Below are 16,427 nucleotides of genomic sequence, written 5' to 3'. Positions count from 1 at the left end.
TGTCAGAGAGCCAATTTCAGCCAGTTCCCCACAAGCCAGGCTGAGGGACCCCACTTGCCGGGGGTACCCCACCTGTTGGAGGGATCCTACTCACTCCACAGATACCCTCCGAGCCACGGTGCCACCCCAGGAATTCTAATTAATTTCCTTTTAATGTGCACGAATCCGTGCACTGGGCTGCTAGTTTATAAAATGCCATGTGTGAGCAAGGAGGGCAAAGACCACCAAATCAGTTATAATTAGAGGCACAGCAAAAATAATCTTTTCTTCAGAGTCTGGCAGGTCGCCTGTGCTCAGAACCAAATAACTAACTAATTCACAACTTGTGGATGTGTCTGCATAAATATTCCAATGAATCGACTGCTGTGTTGAGCTCCCTATACAGGGACACATTTAAGAACCCAGATCATGAAACAAACTTTGATTCAGACATATCAAAGGGGAAACTTTTTGAGAATACATCAGTGGGAGTGCTAATGTTAGATAACAATATGTTATAAATATTACCACTGACCTTTAACATTCCAAGAGCAGGAATTGCCCGAGGCTGGCTGCTGTCATTGCCTCAAGTTCTAGCTGAACAGCTTTCATTGGACCCTCCAGAGGCAGGACTGATGAAATCTTGGAGAAATGTCAGAACTGGATAAAACATTGTCGCACGCAGTACGCCTGACAGGCAGACCTGATGGACTAATGTCAAAAACATAAAACCCAGTCCTGGACTTTTTCTGAAATGTGCCTGTTCCTTCTTCAAATGCAGAGCCATTTAAGATTAACTCTCTGGCTGAGACCTCTGTGCATGTCAGAGGACCTGTAGGATTGATAGCATTGATCACTGCTGGGCTTTGAGATGGAGAGGCTGCTTCCTAAAATCTGAAGACCAAAAGGAAAAATTATGACATTTACTTTCTGTAGAGAGAGCTGCATAATCCTATGAAAATTATAAGCAGTGGGTCAGACAAGAGAAAAATAGTCAAAAAAAAAAAAGAAAGAAAGAAAAAAGCAGCTTGGGATATAAAGACTATTTGACATTGACAACCATTTTAGCTCAGTGAAATATGTAAGCAAGCAATTGAGGTTTTTTTCGTCCATATTGAAATATATTTATTTAAAAAATCAAACAACAAACAAAAACATGCAATAGAACAAAACTATCTCTATTTATTTTCTTTTATTAATTTCTCGGTATACTTAGTTTCTTTATGCAAATATAAAAAATAGGTATGTTTTATTCTTATTCCCACCCTTATTTTATGATTCAAAAGGTTGCATCTTGTGCTTTTTCATTTTCTCATTTAAGAATGTATATTAGCCCAGCTGACGTGGCTCAGGGGTTGAGCATTGACCTATGAACCAGGAGGTCGAAGTTGGATTCCTGGTCAGGGCACATGTCCAAGTTGTGGGCTCGATTCCCAGTGTGGGCTGTGCAGGAGGCAGACGATCCATGATTCTCTCTCATTATTGATGTTTCTATCTCTCTCTTCCTCTCCCTTCCTCTCTGAAATCAATAGAAATATTTTTTAAAAAAATATATGTTAGAGATTTTCTATGTTAAACTCAAAGAAATTTCTTGTCTTCTCTCCCCACTTTAAATAATATTTCAGTGATGAATGTAGCAATTTAAATGCTCTACCATCAAAGGCCATCTGCGTAGTCACTAATTTTATGCAATTGCAAACAATATCAAAATGGATAATTCTAAATATATATCACTTTGCTTGTGTACACAATTATATCTGTAGGATAAAGTCTGTAATATTGAATCCAGGTAATTTATCATTTTGAAAGATCTTGCCAAATTGGTGTCAATAGGTTAACCTAATTTGTGGTCTCAGCAGTAATTTATGAGTACCATTATTACAGTGTGTCAGAAATGTGTTGGTTTTTAGTAGGTAAAAATATTTGGGTTTTCTAGATAAAAATAATATCAATGTAGTTTTAATGTAGCATTTCTCTTATGATAAAATTAAACCTTTTCAGATGCGTAGTTCCTTACTTATTTTTCTGCGAATAGCCTATACTGTGCTCATTTTCTTTTGGGTTGCTATTCTCTTATCAACTTTCTCAGCAAATCTTTCTGCTAGGGAAATCAATACAGTGGGGCCTTGACTTACGAGTATCCCGACTAACGAGTTTTTTGAGATACCAGCTGTCTCTTGGCAGATTTTTTTGCATGGAGTTGATAGAGTAATTTGAGTTAACGAGCTCCTTAAGAGCTCGGTCTCGGAACGAATTAAACTCGTAAGTCAAGGCCCCACTGTATTTAATTTCTGGGATGTAAGTTTTTCTTCTGTCTTTTGATTTTACATAGGGTCTTTTTTTTCTGCATGGGTTTTTTTTTTTAGTTATAATTTTTATATAATAACATTAATCTTTATTACTTGGTTCTGAACTTTGAGTCCAAATAGAAAGCTCTCAAGTACTTCAAAACAATAAAATGAATGTCCTAGGTTTTATTCTAGTGGCTTGTTATATATATCTTAGCTATAATTATTAACAAATATAAAATATTAAGATAGTAAAATAAAATAAATATATAAATATAAAATAAAATATTACTAAAATACAAAAAACCAATAACATATAATAGTAATTATGGAATTATCAAGAAAGCATCAAATACTATATATATATTTATACCTTTGACACAAGATTTGTGAGTTTCATTTTTCAGATTTACAGATGAAAAGGATGTTTTGTTTCTGATTTTAAAGTTATTTTTTCACATTTCTATGTTTATATCAGAAAATGTCTTATTCTTTCTATTTTTAATATTTGTTTTGTTTGTTGTGTGTGGCCTAATAATATCCTACTACTAATATATTACAATTTTGCTTGTATCTTCTGTATTATTTTGTGTTTTAAAAGGTTGTCATATTATGAGAAACATAGATATTAATGATGCTAACATATTCATTGTAATTTGTACCCTTTGGACTTATAAAGTGCCTTTGTGACTTTATTTGACTGCATTGGCCTAAATTCTACCTCTTCTGATTCATCTGATAGTAATATCATAATCCCCATCTTTTTTTTTGTATAGTATGCCTTTTACTATTCTTTTATTTTCAAACTTTAAGAATCACTTTGTTTTAGCATTATTTATGCATGCAACACAGAATTCTATTTGAATATATAGTTCAATCTTAAAATTTTCTATTTTTCAGTAAGTTACAGTATTTTATGTTTTTTAAATGGGAGATATATTTGGTTTCATTGTAGCTAATTGTAATCAGACCTCCCTCTTTTTAAAATATATACTTGTGTGTACATATTTCCTGCAATGAACACACTATTTGTGTTTCATATGTGTTGTACATTTTTCCTCAGCTTTGCCTTTCAATTCTACCACTTTATTTAATACAAAATTTTTAAAAAATTATAAAAAGGTAAGTAAGTGGCCGTAACCAGTTTGGCTCAGTGGATAGAGCGTCGGCCTGTGGAATGAAGGGTCCCAGGTTCGATTTTGGTCAAGGGCATGTACCTTGGTTGCAGGCACATCCCCAGTAGGAGGTGTGCAGGAGGCAGCTGATCGATGTTTCTCTCGCATCGATGTTTCTAACTTTCTCTCTCCCTTCCTCTCTGTAAAAAATCAATAAAATATATATTTTTAAAAAGGTAGATAAATGTACCTTTGTGTTTATAAATGCTTTTCTCACCTTGAAAATTTGAAAATGTGTACATGCATTTATTCTAGTATCTTTAGCTTTGCATACATTTGAATCTTTCTAATATATTTAGAGTTTATTTTGATGTATGGTGTGAGATAGCATTCTAAAGCTATTTCCCCCCAAATTGCTACTCATTAGTTTTAACACCATTAATTAAAATTCCCTTCCATTTTGATGTGAAATGTCACCTTCTTGAAAACTGAATTCCCTAGTACACCTGTTTCTGGATTTTGTCCCATTGAGCTGTTTCTTTCTGTACTAGTGCCACATGGTTATAATATAACAGACCATAGTTTTACATGATTAACATATCTACCACTCATTAATTTTGTATTCTGCCTTTTTCCCCACATGCTATTATATCACAAACATTTATTCACATTATTAAAAACTCTATAAAAACATCATCTCAATGGCTTTAACATATTACAAGAAGAAAGAAAAAATGTAGAATAAACATTTCTATCAAGTCTAAGATTTCATCACTTTTAAGACACACTATTATTTTGTGTACTACTAAGTAAAGAGTGCTGCCAATTACACTGTGACGTTTTAGAGAAGTTAAACTGTGAAAAAATGTGTATTTTAGAATTGATAAAAAAAGAGATGAGCACATATTTATTTAGATCTCTTTTGGTTTGAGAAAGACTAAATGAATTAGTTGCAGTCTGACTTTGAAGGGATGGAGTGTTACTGGCTTTGGTAGTAGAGGGAAAAAGACGGCGAGTCCTATGCTAGCCTATAAACTCCTCTGCCTGGAAGTAACAGGCTTCATTTTTACTCACATTTCATTGGCACAAGCAACTTATTACTATGCTTAGCTTGAACACGGGGGGGAGGACAGTACAATCATATATTTGACCTGCAAGCATGAGACCAGGAATATTTGTGCAAAGCTTATGATTACCAATTGAAGCTGCTTGACATTTTGATTTTTGAGCTCACTTCCTAGGTTATTTGGAGGTCTTGATTTGAGGACTAGATTATGCTAGAGAAATATGGTCTAGCCCAGTGGTCGGCAAACTCATTAGTCAACAGAGCCGAATATCAACAGTACAACGATTGAAATTTCTTTTGAGAGCCAAATTTTTTAAACTTAAACTATATAGGTAGTACATTGATCTTAACTTAATTAGGGTACTCCTAAGGCTTAGGAAGAGCCACACTCAAGGGACCAAAGAGCCGCATGTGGCTTTCGAGCCCTAGTTTGCCGACCACGGGTCTAGCTCAATCATTGATATTCAGAGAGAGAGAGAGAGAGGGAAGGAGAGAGAGAGAGAGAAACATTGATGTGAGAGAAGCACATTGACTGTTTGCCTCTGGTACTCACCCCAACTAGGGGCTAGAAGAGAACCTATAACCCAAGTACATGCCCTTGACCAGGAATCGAACTCATGACCCTTTGGTGCAAGGGCCAACTCTCTCACCACTGAGCACACTGGTCAGGGCTTCTATTATTTTTGAATTATCTATTTCTCCTTTCATTTCTGTCAAATTTTTCCTTACATATTTTTGTTGCTCTGTTATTAGGTGCACATACATTTAAATTGTTACATATTCCTGGTAGATTGAGCCTTTTATTGTTATAAAATGTTGCTCTTTATCTCTAATAACATTTTTAAAAGTCTGATATTAGCTTGATATTAGTGTAGCTACTCCAGCTTTCATGTGGTTGATGTTTGCATGATGCATCTTTTGCTATCAGTTGACTTTCAATCTATTTGTGTCTTTGAGTCTAAAGTGTTGCTCCTATGGATAGCATATAGTTGAATCTTGTTTTTTTAATCCAGCCTGACAATCTTTATCTTTTGATTGGCTTGCTCAATTCATTCACATTCAACGTTATTAATATTGTGATAAATTATGTCTGCTGTTTTAAATTTTTTTATGTCTCATGTCTCTTTTTGTTCTTCTATTCCTCTTCTCTTACTTTCTGTTGCATTGAGTGAATATTTTTGATATAGCATTTTAGCTTTATTATTGATTTTCTTTTGAGTCACATTTATTAGTGATAGCTCTAGGGCTTACCATACATATTTTTTAATTATTCAAAATCAGCTTTGATTATGCTAGCTTAATTCTAGTAATAATAGAAAATACTACTTCTATATAACTCTTTTATTTATCCAATTTTTGTGGTGTTATTGTTATACATATTACATTTATTAATGATATGAACTCAAAAATCCATAGTGTTCATTTTTAATTTAACATTTGTAATTATTCTTTTAACCCATAATATCATTGAGCTCTCCTCTCCTACATTTTGTGTTATTAACAAATATGTTACTCATATATTACATTTCCATATGTTATAAATCCAACAATACATCATATGTATGTTTTATTTGTACAATTGATTTTTAAATCAGTTAAGAAATGAAAATTTTAAAATATGCAGTAGTAAATCCTTTATAATTACATAATTATTCCTATTGGTGCTCTTTGTTTGTATGAATTTAAGTTACTATCTGAGGCTACTTGCTTTCAGCCTGAACAACTTCCTTTAGTATTTATTGTAAGACAGGTCTGCTATCAGCAAATATATAGATGTTTAATGGAAAAGCCTTCAGGTCACCTTCCTTTGGCAATGACAGTTTTGCTAGCTATAGAATTCTTAGTTGACTGGATGTTTTGAACATTGAATATGTTAACCATTGCCTTCTGACTTCTCCTGAGATATCAGCTATTAATCTTATTGTAGTTTCATTTAAGTGATGCATTGTTTTTCTTTTGCTGCTTTCAAGATTTTCTTGTCTTTGACTTTTAGCGTTCTTAGTAGGGTGTGTCTGTTTATGGCTCTCTTTTTGTTTCTACTTGGAGTAAGTTGAGCTACAAACAAAGCCTTTTCTTTTGGAACACAATTAGGAGCCATCTATTTTATAGTCTCTTCTTCCCCCCAAGCAAAATCTCTGAGTCATTTCTGGATCTGGCCATGGTGACAGTGACAAGCATTTTTCTGAGTGACATCTCAATCTTGGAATTGAGTGGTTGGTGAAGAAAGTGCAGATAGCATAAATTTGCAAATAGAGAATACAGAAAACAAAGGAGCTGTGTATTGGATTAGAATTACAAATATCAGGGTAAATCATACAACACGCACACATATACACACACCTGCACATACTAGTTCTGTTGGTTTTTCTGGTACTCTTCTTTTATAGAAGCTTTAATGAGGTAAAATAGGTCCTGTGTAGATTTAACAGCTATGCTAGTAACATGTGGCTGGCCCGGCCAGTGTGGCTTGGTTGGTTGAATGTCATCCCATGCACCAGGAGGTCAGTGGTTCAGTTCACAGTCAGTCCTCATGCCAGCATTGTAGGGTCGATGCTCAGTGGGGCATGCAGGAGGTAACCAATCAATGTTTCTATCTCTATTTCCCTACCTTACTCCCTCAATGTTTCTCTCTCTCTCCCTATCCCTTCCTCCCTATAAAATCAATAAAACATTTTTTAAAAAATGTGGCTGGTTTACTTAGTGTGTTTTGCATTGAATAAGTGACAGAGGCTCATTTATTTAATAAATTAGTTGACTTTTCTTTGCCATAGGCTTTTTTTTTTTTTTGCAAACACATTGTTTTATATACACAGAAGACCATATAAAAAGCATGAAATTAATTTTCATTAGAGAGGGTACAAACTATATCCTCTTCCTGACAACGTTTCTAAGACCAAGTAAATATAGTTTAAAAGTTAAATAAAAATTTAATCTTGACAAACTTGTAAGATTTTCAGGGATATAAAATTTGCTTTTTGTGTAGGACTGATGATTTGCATGAATCCCAATTTGATGTACATTTTTCATTGCACATTAATAAACCATTCACACTATCGTGGCAGGAAGTAGTAAAAAACAGAGAGTAAATGCCATTAAGATGGAAAATGTTTTATGGTGCATGTAGATTTGCATGATTGTCCTTGTGTGAAAATGAAGGTTGCTACTTCCTCCTTTTTGGAAAATTTTTAAATACCTGAAAGGGGGTGGGGAGAAAGATTATATATATGTATATATATATATATATAGAGAGAGAGAGAGAGAGAGAGAGAGAGAGAGAATATCAAACCAAGCAAAATATTTTGTATAAATTTTTGAAGTAATAAAGGGAACTTTAAAAAATATAATTACTGGACGAAAGAGGTGAAGGGATTAAGTTATAAGACTGTCACAGGGATGAAAGTACAGCATAGGGAATATAGTCAAGAACATTGTAATAACTATGTTCAAGGTGGGTGCTATTGAAAGTAAACTGTAATTTAAAAATAAAAAATAAAAATCCAATCCATAGCTTAATTTTTTACAGTTTATGTAAAACAGGTACATGAAAAATGACATATGATACATAATGGATATTATTCAAATTATTCCTCAATTTTAAATAACAAATAATCTGCAGAATATGCTAAGCGAATGGAAAATGTATTTGTCCTAGGAAGTTGATTAGTGCTCACACATCTCTGCATCTCAGAAGAAAAATAATGAGTAACAATAATTATTTTTAATACTCACCATGGCCGTTGGTAAACTTACTTTTTAATCATATTCCAGAAGTATTTTTGATTTAGATCTGAAGTAGCAAAATTCTGTACAAAGGGAGACTTTGGAAGCCTACGAAATATGAGAGAAGAATAACAAGGTTGTTCAGTAGAAGTAGTTTCATCATTAAACCTTTGAAAATGTCAGTCAAAATCTAGTTATTCCTGCAGCTGGAAAGATCCAGGGTGGCCAATTCCCCATAGTACATCTTCCACACGTTGCCATTCAGGTGGAACTGCTTGAACACCCACATTTTGTGCTTCACTTCCTTCTCTTCCCCGAGTTCATTCCCTTTCATTTCTATTGGTAGCTCTCAGGCTGATCCTCCCTGCTTTGAATAATTCACCATCTAAATGAAAGTAACAACATCAAAGCATCCCAGACTTAGCACACTCCATTCTAGCGTGGGCTCCCACGGGTTGATCTGAAGGAGACTGAAGAATTAATCACCCAGGATAAGAGCCTCCAGCTTTTCATACGTTTAATGTTCAAGCCACTTTCAGAAAAAAAAAAAAAATTCTCCTTCCCTTTTGTTTTTGCGTTTAGTTTTCTAAACACTGTCATTCTGTTTCTACTCCAGCTCCGAATCCCCAGGATGTCTTGGCACCGAACACATGGAAAACAAATGAACACCTTCTTGCACACGCTAACAAGTGCAGCAATTAGTCTCCGAGCACAGCATGCTCCCCACCACAGCGTCTCGCTTGGTGCTGGTTGCTTTTGTAGGAGAACAACTTGGAAACAGCAGCATTTGTTTGATCCTCTCCTTCTCACCCATTAGCGTGGCAGCTTCTGTGCATCCTCTTCACATCACCAGTCCTGCACCCCTACCAAAGGAGCTGCCACTCCGCACCCAGCACTTTCCTTCTGCAGGTCACCTTGCCACACCCTCGGGGAACTTGCAGCAGCAGGTGACCTTCGCTCCATATGGGCTGTAATAACTGCGCTCTGTGGTGTGAATTGCAGATGATACCAGTCTGGGCATTCCCCACACCCTTTCCTTTTGTTATGCAGACATATACTCATAAAATAGTATTAATAATCTTTGGTGTATATTCACAAGCAGCCTGCATTTGAAGATGAAATATCACTTATATGTACCTAAGATGGTATATTTAGTAGGTAAGTGAGAAAAGACTTTTTTATTTTATTTATCCCACCAAAATTTTTTTCTCTGATTTGATGCAGAAATTGGAAAGTTGGATATGAAGTTCCTACCTGTGGCTTTATTTGGTAAACTACCCTACCTTCCTAATGATTTTATTTCAGAAACGACAGTGTGTGTGTGTGTGTGTGTGTGTGTGTGTGTGTGTGTTGGGGCAGGTCGGGGGAAGGTGAAGGGCTCAAGCGTGTTAAAATGTCTTTTATCCTAAAAAAGTACATTAAGGTCTGAAGCAGAATTCATGACTGATCAGTGGTATACTTTGGACCATATTTTCTTGTGTAAAATAGTGTTAGGTGGAAGCAGAATCAAATGTATCCAGCTGTATGAAAAACTGCGATTGAACTTTGTTTCAGGAACTCACTCTGCCTTTCTCAGCATTATTAGTCAATCTCCCTACCCTGTCTTCAGGAACACGGGGCACATGTAAATAAATACCGTTGATAAGCTCCCAGTTGGTTCTGGCCTCGGATCCGTGGCCAAGTGTATGGTTTGGGTAGGCTGGGTAACCTCTCTGCTTCAGTGCTTCAACAATTACACAAAATGCTTAAATGAAGTGGTTTTCATAAGCCCTTTTATGGTTTTAAAGTCCACAAGTTTTATTGCTATTGAAAAATTCTTGCACTTGGGGGAGTTGATTCTAAGTGATATCCTAAGGAACTCTGCTTCGTTATTCTGTGTAAATGATAAAGAAATTTATTCTCACATTTAACAAATACTATTGCAACCCAACTATGTATGAGGCACTGTGCTTAAAGTTAGATACAGTGAGTACAACAAACAAGATACTCTCCCACCTCAGGGAGATTATTATATTCTACTGTATAAGACAGATAAGTAAGTAATCAGAAAAATAATTATACATTACATAAGTGACAAGAAGGAAATAAAGAGCTAAGATTGAGAACAGTCAGGATGGAAGGGAAGTACTTTATGTAAAGGAATCAAGGATAGCTCTGCAGATTTTGGTTTCTTCAGAAATCTTGGTCAGGAGGAAAGCCACACTGACTATTCTTGTTTCAGTTGTACTCTTCTGAAAGGAGAGGATAGTGGTGTGGGAGGAATGTGAAGTGTGATTTCAGAAAAGCCCATTCAGAAATGTGCCTTTGCCTGGTGCTCATCAAGTGTCTTGGACAAGCCCCTCAACCTCCCTGTACTTCTTTTCTTGCTGGTTATGGTGCTCATAAGGACATCCATTCACTAAACTGCTGGCAGATAACAGTTGCAAAATGGAAAAACTTCTCTGCCAACTCTTGTATAAGCAGTCAACCTTTTCAATTTAAATTTTATAAACCTACCAGGGAGACAAAGATTTAAAAATCAGCAGCAGCAGATGCCCTAGTCGGTTTTGCTCAGTGGATACAGTGTCGGCCTGTGGACCAAAGGGTCCCAGGTTTGATTCCCAAGGGCATGTACCTTGGTTCAGGCTCCTCTCCCGCCCAGACCATGGCCTGGGTGCATGCAGGAGGCAACCAATCCATGTGTTTCTCTCACATCAATGTTTTTCTCTGTCTTTCCCTCTCTGTTGGACTCTCTCTAAAAGATCAATGAAAAAATATCCTCGGGTGAGGATTAACAACAACAAATAAATAAAAATCAGCAGGCAACACCTCCCCACCCCTTTTTTTTCTTAATTTTAGCAAGAAGCAAGAGAAACCACAAGCTAGAAAGGCACAGTGGAAGATGAACAGGAAGGCAGAGAGTCAGGCTGATGGATAAAGTTAGGTTTGCTGTGGCCAAGAGATAGCCACAGTTTTCTTCTTTCTTCAGTCCGATTACCACCACTGTATCCGCCTAATGCTCCTTCCCTAACTAGATTTTTTAAAAAATATATTTTATTGATTTCCCACAGAGAGAAGGGAGAGATAGAGAGTTAGAAACATCGATGAGAGAGAAACATCCATCAGCTGCCTCCTGCACACCTCCCACTGGGGATGTGCCTGAAACCCAGGTACATGCCCTTGACCGGAATCGAACCTGGGACCCTTCAGTCCACAGGCCGATGCTCTATTCACTGAGCCAGACCGGTTTCGGCCCTAACTAGATTTTTACTCTTTTATTCCGTAAGTAGTGAATAAGACTTTCCTTACTGGAATAATCTAGAGATTTAGTAAAATGCAAAGCTGGGAAGTCTTTATTAATACTGCAAGGCCTATAAATATCACATGTGAAACAGTCATATGAATGAACAGCCCTTCAGTTGGAATTACAGCACAAATTTAGCAACATCCATTTAGAGTGTTCATTACCCAGTTGGAGAATTTATCATGGATGCCATCTCCTACATTTCTTATGTTCCAGACTTCAGCTAGTTTTTAAGTTGCTAAACCAACAAGAGAAACGTCTTTTTTTATTATCTACTTACCATATAAAGGAGAATTCTATTTTGTCTATTTTCTTTAAAATGTTACTATCAAAATGCCAAGCCAAATGTTTAGTGCTGATAGGACTGCATTTGATAACAGCCTTAGCAGATCCTTCCTGGCTTTGCATATAGCAATAGCTACCAAGTCCCTCGACAAGACTTATCCAGTTTAGCCTATGGTGACTAGGATGTTCGCATCTATAAATATGTAAGTCACGCTCAGGCTTTCAAAGATGCTGATTAAGAGCTTCAGCTGAATTTGGGGAAGAGCAGAGTGATTTTTGCTGCTATGTGAAATAAAGTTAAATCTACAAAGTTGAGGGAATAGATGATACAAGAAGTTGTTTCCATATTTTGGTTTTCATCCTAGTGGGTTGTGCATTCTGTACACATGCACAGAGTTTCTGAATGCGTCATTGTTAGGCAATGTTTTCTGGCTGAGGCTGTTAGAGGAATGCTTATCAAATGCTTTGCAGAGGAGATGGCATGATAAATGTCTGAGTACCTAGATGATAAGCAATGTGAAAACATCCATTCAATAGTTAGAAATAGAAGAGCACATTTTATGGGTTGTGGGTATTTATCTGTTTGTCTTAAGCAAATGTCCATTATGACAACCACAGTTTGTATGCAGTTATGCCATTCATCCTTCCTCTTTATTCCAAGTTCAATGAACCCATGATAATTTTGTGTTTTTGGCATTAAGAAGTTAAAAGAGTGATTCTACCAAATGCTTCGCAACTATCAATAATAACCATCTGTTTTTTAACGCATCCTTAGGCAATTTTAACTTTTGTTGATTTCTTTAAGAAATATTGGTCACACACAGACACAAAATTCTAGCTACATATATTGCTATAGAATATCTTTAAAAGACTGATCAGAGAAACAAGAGAGTGAGTCAGCTATGTGTCATTATGCTAAATTTTGTACATTACTTTTTAATTTTAAAAATGTATTTGTAGCCAAGAATTTATTACTTTTTAAAGATTTAGTTATCTTTTGCTGTGACAAAATACTTGCCTTCCTAGAGAAAAGCTGAGATTGCATCATTTCTTGGGGTGTAGATGGGAGCGCAGAGTGGAAGAGATAGTTGAAATAAAATAAGAATTGGATCTCTTTTAAATTTTAAGAAATTTTGATAAAATCAATATAAACAGACTTACATGTTTGTATTTTCTAGTCCTTATTAAAAACTAGGAGAGCCCTAACTGGTTTGGCTCAGTGGATAGAGCGTCGGCCTGTGGGCTGAAGGGCCCCAGGTTCGATCCTGTTCAAGGGATGTACCTTGGTTGCGGGCACATCCCCAGTGGGGAGTGTGCAGGAGGCATCTGATCGGTGTTTCTAACTCTCTATCCCTCTCCCTTCCCCTCTGTAAAAAAATAAATAAAATATATTTTAAAAAAACAAAATAAAAAACTAGGAGAGATTGCTAGCTAGAGTTTTTATGTCCTAAACTGATTCTCTCCAGAGCTTTGAAAGTGTAGGTGTGCACTTGAACTTCACTCTTAACACAGAGAAAAGGTCAATCTGAAAACTATTGGGATTCAACCTTAGTAATAATCAGAACTTTATGTGACTTCTGTTTTAACTGGCTTTAAAATAAAATAGTCTCAGAAACAAAACTATATTTTATTGTTTCTGTTTGGGGAAAGGAACATATATAGGTAACACAAGTGAATTTGTCTATAAAACCAATTCCACTTAACATCCTGCTACTAGCACATTTTTATAAAGGAAGCAAAACCCAATCTTCCAAAAAAGTTCAGTCCTAAAATTATCATACAACAATTTAATCTATATATGAAAGTAACCTCCTTTCACTTACCTTTTTCAAAATATTTTGAGCACCTGGTGTGTGTGTGTGTGTGTGTGTGTGTGTGTGTGTGTGTGTGTGATTGTTAGAGAGTCAACCACACATATCCAGATGTTGATGTTTCCAGTTGGCCTTAATTGGCCTCCAGCCAAATCTGTTTACCTTGAATCTAAGTGTTGAAGGGAATACACAGAAATTTCTGAAGTTTATTTTTGTGGAAATTTTAAATATCAAGCCTGGGCAGTGTTGCTCAGGGGCTAGAGCATTGGCTTGTACACCAAAGGGTCTTTGGTTCCATTTCCATCAAGGGCATGCACTTGGGTTGCAGGCTCCATCCTGAGCCCCGGTTGGGGCCTGTGCAAGAGGCAACCAATGGATGTGTCTCTCTCCCTCTCCCCTTCTCTCTCCCTCTCCCGCTCCCTCTCCCCCTCCCTCTCCCTCTCCCTTTCCTCCCTAACTCTTTTCTACTCTCTAAAAAATCAATGAAAAATAAATCCTCAGGTGAAGATTAACAATAAAATAAAATAAGAAAATTTGAAGAAACAGAAATTTATTTATATAGGAGTATTGACTTTTTTCTTAAATGGGCTTTTGAAATGTGATTATTCTAATTGCTCATTAGGCATCTACTATCTAAGTTAAATAAATTGTTTTAACAGGCTAAAACATCTTGTTTTCATAATTAAAACTGATCTGAACATCATTGGGATAAAGATGACCAAAGTTTTGGAATTCAGCACACAATCTAAGGAGAAAAGCTACAGTATTCTGTTTGACCCTAACATTGCACAAGCAATAAAAAAGAAATTAGATGAAAATAGTTCTGATGTGCTCTGTGATCTTTAGAAGACTAGATGAATGTACTTCTCAAAACACTTTTGTGATACAGGAAATAATTATTTGCCTAGTTGAAGTAAATATGCGATGAAGAAAAAGGGTTTGGGGGAAATTTGTATTGTCAGAGGCCATTTTCTTTACACTCACATATCTTTGTAAACTTAGTACTTTTATTGAGAATAAAGTTTAGTTTTTGATAATGTATTGTTATATAAAACTTGACACACACATTATATACATGCATATAATATGTTGTGAGTCTACCTATATGTTAAGCATAAAATTGCTCTCTGTACTAAGCAATATCAAAGTGAGGGCAAGTGTACTACTCGGGTTGAATGAGGGGGTCCCATGGACAAAATAATTGAATCTTCACCAGGCTAGGAAGTCTTAAAGATTTACCTTAAATATCAAGGAGGATATTTGAAGGCATGTACAAGGAGAAGGGGCATTACAACCAATTCTGTATTCAGACAATAAATGGTAAAATATGATATAGTTCCATAACACTCCATGCATTCAGTGACATGTCAGTTTCATAGAGTTTCAATGGGAATTGTTTTTGATATGTAAAATATAGAAATATATCAGGATTGAGATTATACTACCCCAGATTTAGACATAGGAAATTGAAGATATTTCAGGCCAAAGCAGACCTAAGGATTTGATTTGAACCTGTTTGCAGGATAATCATCACAATCAGCTCTATTTTTTGCTCAAGTAAAAACAAAAATATTACTACAATTTGTTGAGCACCCAAATATCTTTAAGACACCTGGTTGTGACTTTTTCAAAGGACTGTATAATTTTTACTGTTCTACAAATGAGGATATAAGATGTGTCCACATAGCAGAGACCTAGGATTAATCGAGGTTGCAGAAGATAGTACAGAAATGCTAACAATGACTCATGAAACCTACACTCTTCTAGTCAAGATGTATAAAGTTATGTAGGTCTTTGTTTTTAGAATGGGGAATGCAGATGTTACAAGAGGGAAGCAGTTTGATAGAACTCTATTTGAATCATCCTCCGCACACTGGTGGCATTTTCTTGGCTTCTGTAAAACTACTTTTCTGTTTATCTTCCTTTCTGCCTGCAATTTGCTCATCTCAGATTTTTGACTACTTATTTAAAATATATATTTTTTAATTGATTTCAGAGAGGAAGGGAGAGGGAGAGAGATAGAAGCATCAATGATGAGAGAGAATCATTGACCGGCTGCCTCCTGCATACCCCCTATTCGGTACAACCCAGGCATGTGCCCTGACCGAGAATTGAACCATGACCTCCTGGTTCATAGGTCGATGCTCAATCACTGAGCCAAGCTGGCTGAGCTGACTACTCTTATTTTTGACATCTCTACCAAACCAGTATATTTTCTCAAGATGATGTCAGTCTTTATGCAAAGTGACAAAACCTATCTTATGTATTTATCATTACATGCACAGTAGTTAACATTATTTTTTTAGGTCTTGGCTATCACCTGAGCTGATGTTCTTTGTTTCATAAATATCTTCAGAAAAAACAACAGTTATTTTGGCAGCTTCTCAAATACCCTAAGTCCCAAACTAAAAATATCATCTTTACATGATCCCATCCCCCAACACAAGAGTTCTCTTTTTCAGTTTCTCTTCTTTTGCCTCTGGTATAAGAAGACATTTTCTCATGTCCCAGACTAGAACATTTCAGGCATTATTGTTTCTTGTCTTCACATTTTCTATCAAATATGTTTCTAAGTCCTATTCCATTCTATTCTATCATTCTATTCTATTCTATCATTCTATTCTATTCTATTCTATTCTATTTATCTATCTAACTGTTATATTCTATTCTATTATGTAATTTTCCTATCAATTACACCTTTGATTTACCCACTTATTTCCATTTCCAGTTCTGTAATTTAGGGCTTCCAAATCTATTTCCAAATTATTTTTTCAATGAGCACTCTGATATCTTTCCTTATTCTGTTTTTTATACTAAAAGTATCCTTCTTTTTTTCCTAAGACTATATATATATATATATTCATCTCCTAAAACAGCTTA

This window comes from Myotis davidii, unplaced genomic scaffold, assembly GCF_000327345.1.
Source record: "Myotis davidii unplaced genomic scaffold, ASM32734v1 scaffold1288, whole genome shotgun sequence".
In the NCBI taxonomy this organism is placed as follows: domain Eukaryota; kingdom Metazoa; phylum Chordata; class Mammalia; order Chiroptera; family Vespertilionidae; genus Myotis; species Myotis davidii.
Note: the sequence above shows the minus strand (reverse complement) of the source record.